Genomic DNA, 6084 nt, shown 5'->3' with positions numbered 1-6084 from the left:
CGCTATGATTAATAAACATACCTACTGTTATGGTGAACTACATTCAATCCCAACAATAAAGGGATTTAGCTACTCATGGTAGCTTGATACAAGAAGGAAGAATGAAGAAGAAAGTGCATCAATCGTGATTTCCTGATAATTGATGTGTATCCAGCTTCTGATCTTCACGAATAACCCTTTTCATATTCTTTGGCATGTTTCTCTATCTCCAGAAATAATGTTTATCTCTAAAAAGATGAAGTGAGAGGGATTTTATACAAACATAATTTCGCAGACCACGCTAAGCCCCATAAGACCGTGTGCGGCTAGAAGAAAAAAAGTATCAAACCGCCTTAAACGGAGCTTAGCGCCACTAGACCGTGCTTAGCGCAGTAGCTCCTATCTAGAAAGATTGGGTTGCGTTATAAACGTGCTTAGCCCCACCTACAGGCATGCCTTTGATCCAAATTTGCATGTTGAAGTCATTATTTGGTCTTTTAACTTCCAAATCTCCTTCAATGAAACAAAACTACAAAAGGAGTTGAAAAATTTATTAAACTTCACAAAATTCACATGATGAAATTATAACGCTATATTTACACAAAAGTTGAGGGATTTAACCAAATATATTGGCATACAACATCATTTTATTAGAGGCTTTAGATGCCACATGTACTTTTCAAAAAGTACAAGAGTATGTGGTATCCCTACGCGGGTAAGGGATACTCAAAGGATTTTGTAGTTAAGGGTGGTTAGGGCTTGCTCACGGTGGTGAGAGACCCTGTTTGGTGATGTTTGAGGTCGTAAGTTTTGGGTGAGAATATGGACAATAAACAGTCTATAGGGGGTGAATAGACCTCCCAAGTTAAAACTTATTTGAAAAATAGTTTGAAAACACTTTATCAATGTTTCCAAAATAAAATTGATTTTGCATAGCGGAAACAATTTTGGAGAATAGAGCAATTATGCTTATTGATTAGAATTAACACTAAGAGACTTAAACAGCTCATAATACAATCAAGATTGACAATTGAATTAGACGAAATGAACAAACTAGCTTTATATTGAATAATTGATTAATTACACAAGTAGTGTTATCATACAATTACCAATATTGATAAGCTTATACAACTACAGTTTTCAGGTTTAATTGAGAACAATAAAAAACCAAAGTATTGATTCTAACAAAACCTACACATATGCAATAAAATCGTTGGAAATGGAAGTCCTAAGGGCATGCAATTCTAGAATGCAATAAGAATAACCTAATCATGCAATTAACTGCAAAATTAAAATGAGAGAGAGAGAGAGAGAGAGAAGAGAGTATATCGAGATTTATAGTGGTTTGGCATGTTTGACCTTGCTTTCCGCTTAATCTACTCTCCAATGGTGGCCCGTTGAAAAAAAATTGGTCTTTCAATATGATCTGTAAGAAAATTACAAGAGTATTTATAGTCATAATATTCAAAATAAATGCTGAGAAATAAATTTTCTTTATTTTAGATCTTTGACTTGTACACAGCTCCACAAACTGAAATCTATGCAAAATCTTTACTTGAATTTGTTTCTTGAATCTTTCATCCCCAATAAACTGCTCCTAAGTCTTCGTCTGTGGCAATATTTTCTCAAATTTATTGATATTTTGAGTGTTGGTCTGTTCGAAGATTGAGAAGAACCCCTACCGTGTCTATAGCCTTTCACATAACACTACTAAGGTTCACCTAGGGAGAAGAATCTCATTTTTTTACTGAAATTGTCAGAAGTTGTCACAACACCACACACCCTTGTGAACCTCTGAAATCTTAACCAAATCTTCAAAGAAACATTAAATTCAAAATGAATCTCCTCAATCAATTACGAATCTTTAAAGATAAGATTAGGATCCATGCAACAATGAAAAAAGAATGAGGTAGAAGATGAAAAAAATCGTTTGCAAGTGTTAACAAAAGATCCAAAACTCTTTTGAAAAAAATGATGAACAGGTGGTTTGTGAATTTTCAAATCATAAATGTAAGTATGTTTTTTCTAACATTATGAATGATTTTGAGAGAAAAATAATTTATAAGTGTTGAAGATGAAGCACAAAAAATAGTTAAAAATCATGTTTGATTCAAGTCATGAACACTTGAGAATTTGATTTAAGTGGAAAAGTAATGTGGAATAAGATCTACACTTTATGAGAAACCCATTTTTCTATAATTTGAGTCAAGAGTAACATGTGATTCAACTCATGCTATGTGTGATTCGAGTCATGTAGAAATCATGATTCGACTCAAACAAGATAAAGGCTTAGAAGAATTCTATGATTCAGATTATGTATAAGTTATGATAGGAGTCACAAGGTTCCATGATTTGAATCATGTACAACATGTGATTCGAATCACGGACTCATGGAAACTCCTATTTTCCTTCTATTTGATTTGATTTGACTCATAGGGTGTGTGATTCGAGTCACACCTAACATCTTTTTTTTGCATTTTTTGAAGTTGTTTTGGGATTCTACTTATATCATGACTTGAACCAATCTCAAATGTGGTTCTTGTTCCTAAAACACGACTAATTGACTTAAAACATATTGTTCATACTCAAACACATACATTTTTAATTATGCATGCTAAACAATATACGGATCTAAAACTTGATCCTCAAAAATGCACAATTGAAGATGAGACTCAATGATATATGACTAAAATAGACATAAAGCTTAAAGGAAAAGAAAAAAAATCATATAGATTAGACATTCATGGTCTCCCTCTTCATGTAGCAGAGACATGCAACTTCAGTAAGAGGGGGTTAACTCATATGAGGTGAGAGACTCTATGTTTATGCTCTATGATGAATGTATGGTGATTTGTCCTTTAACCCTATAGGCATGGTATTTATAGAATACTTTGGGCCTAGGGGTTTCTAGGGATTGATAATCACCCACTCAGTCAATGGTGGGCTGTTGAATCCTTATTTCCTAGGGAGATGTGAACCAGACTGTTACCTTGCCACCCCTCTAACTGAGGAACGTCTTTTCTCAAGTCTCCCATGATGGGGAAAAAGGGGGACACTTAAGACAATATCATTCATAATGGTAGGAGTATCCCCTCATGAGGTTTACCACTCACTGGCCCCATACTAGGCCTTTTACCAATATATCACTACACGGCTCCTCAAGCACAGTGGTTTTGACAAAGTTCGATATGCTTTTAAAAGGAAGAGAATTTGGGAATCACGAGTCCCTAAGTCTCGCGGATAGGTTTATATAATGATCATGGCTTATTAGACCACAAGTGCCTCAGACAAGATATTAGACCTCTCGTACGGGACTATTATCCCTCAAACAAGACTTTTAAGTTAAGTCTCTTTGGCTAGATTTCAGTCGCGTCCCTTGGGTGAGATTTTATGTAGGATCTTGCCCGAGGAAACTCTAAGTTCCTCGTATGTCTATTATATTGGACTCTTAGTCCCTCTCGTGAGATTATGTTGAACCTGGCTGGTGAGACTTTAATTCCCTCAAGTGATCATTTAGACCTCTCATGCGGGACTTCTATGAAGCCCTCAAGAAATACTTTAAGCTACGTATGTTGGGCTAGACTTTAGTCACACTCATTAAGCGAGATTTTATGTAGGTTCCAGTCTGAGGAAACTCTAAGTCCCTCAGGTGGGGAATTTAGATAGGGCAGTTATATCCCAATCCCTTAAGTTGGGTTATGTTGAGCCTCGCTGATGAGACTTCAAGTCCCTCAGGTAAGGCATTAGACCTCTCGAATTGTACTTGTATCAAGCCCTCTGACAAGACTTTTAAGTTAAGTCTCTTGGGCTAGACTTCACTCGCACCCCTTGGGCTAGACTTTATGTAGGTTCCCGCCTGAGGAAACCCTAAGTCCCTCATGCAAAGAGTTTAGATATGCTTGATCGATGGGACTCTCAGTCCCTCGGGAAAGATTATGTTAAGCTTAGATGATTAGACTTCAAGTCCCTTAGGTGAGGTGTTAGACCACTTGGGCGGAACTTTTATCAAGCCCTCATACAAGAATTTTAAGCTAATTCTTTTGGCTTTATCCACGCCATTTGGGTGATATCTTATGTAGGATCTCGCTTGAGGAAACTCTTAGTCCCTCGGGAGCGTAGTTTATATAGGCATGTTTGATGGGACTATCAGTCCCTCAAGCGAGATTACGTTGAGTTTGACTAATGAGACTTCAAGTCCCTCGGGCGAGGCATTAGACCTCTCGGGCGGGACTTCTATCAAATCCTCAGACAAGAATATAAAGTTATGTCTCTTAGGCTAGACTTCAATCGCACCCCTTGGAAAATTGGTTTGATTATATTGCCTTATAGGGAGGCAAAGACCTTCCCGTGGAAATCTAGCGCATTCATATTGCCTTAAGGGGTGATAAGGATCTTAACATGGAAACCCAACATATTTGAATAGGATTTCATGGTGGAAAGGATCTTCGCATGGAAGTCCAGCGTTTTAAAATAGCCTTTCAAGGTGGCAAGGATCTTTGCATGGAAGTTCGACATATTCAAATATCCTTTCTAGGCGGCAACAATCTTCTTACAAAAATCCATCATATTTGAATATCCTTTCAAGGCGAAAAGAATATTTGCATGAAAGTACAACATTTTCAAATAGCTTTTCAATGAAGCAAGGATCTTCGCATAGAAGGCCAACACATTCAAATAGCCTTTCAAGGCATCAATGATCTCCTTACAGAAGTCCTACAGACATATATTATGAAAATTGTCTTCCTTATTCACAAATAACCATTCAAAGGTTCACACGCAGGCGGGAAATCTCCCCCCTAAGAATTACAATAGTTTAATTGTAATAATATTTATGACGAATAGAGTTCCAAATTCTGGGTATAAGCCTCCCATCCAATTTTTGTAGCTTATGTGACCATGTGGAAGCTTCTAGAATATGCGACATGGCGCTTCCTAGTTGAGCTTCAGCTTTCCCTGCTGTGCAAGTAGAACCACTTGCTTTAAGAACATGTCACATTCTCGCATATCCCTTGGCATGACTTTGGAGTTGTGTCTTCTGGTGGCTCTATGCTTGGAAGCGAATTATCATATGTGGGTGACCTCTTAATTCATCGACTAGTTTGCAGTACATTCCAACCCTGCCTTGTTTACCTCGTAGTTGAATTGGGAGTGTCGCCATGAGGGTGTGTCATTCTATATGGGAAACACTTATCTTTTAATTTCTATTATTTACTTTAATGCCTTTATTTTCCGGTGTTTTCTATTCTGATCTTAAATATACTAACACAATTTGCTACTTAAGTATTAAAACTTCTAAATTAATCTTAAATTTTAAATACCACAATTCACTCTCTCCCTCTTGTGTTTGGATTCACTTGTCCAACATTATTAAATATAAAGCTAGACTGGTGGTCAAAGGTTTCCATTAGTGACATGGTTTTGACTTTACAAAAACCTTTTCCCCTATAGTTAAACCATTTACCGCCCGAATTGTTCTCACTCTAGCTATATCTAAAGTGTGGTTTATCACTCAACTAGATGTCAATAATGTCTTCCTTAATGACATTCTTGAGGAAGCGGTACACATGAAACAACCACCGGATTTTAAACATTCTGACACGCCGCTAGTATGCAGATTCAACAAATTCATTTATGGCTTAAAACAAGTCCCAAGGGTCTGGTTTGAGAGGCTCAATAATGCTTTAAAAACTTAATGATCATTTCTTATTCACACTCATAACACCAACTCACTCCATTTTAATGTTTGTGTATGTTGATAACATTATTATCACATGAAAAATTCAGAGCCTCGTATCAAGTCTTTGATAAACAAATTTAATGATCAATTTTCTCTCAAGCATAGAGTTATTTCTAGGTATATAAGTCTGCCATTATGTAGATGTCTCACTTTTCCTTTCACAAGTCAAGTATATAAGAGACTTATTTGCAAAAGTCAATTTAGTAGAAGCCAAAGAAATGCCTACTCCTATGATCTCAAATTTAAAACTTTCAAATCATGGCTTAGACTATCTCCATGATCCTACTTTCTACAGGTTAATAGTGGGTGCATTGCAATATGCCACTATCACAACACTTGAAATCGGCTTTGTACTAAACAAAACATGT

This window comes from Lathyrus oleraceus, chromosome 4 (genome assembly GCF_024323335.1).
Source record: "Lathyrus oleraceus cultivar Zhongwan6 chromosome 4, CAAS_Psat_ZW6_1.0, whole genome shotgun sequence".
Taxonomy (NCBI): domain Eukaryota; kingdom Viridiplantae; phylum Streptophyta; class Magnoliopsida; order Fabales; family Fabaceae; genus Lathyrus; species Lathyrus oleraceus.
This window is presented reverse-complemented; position numbering follows the sequence as displayed.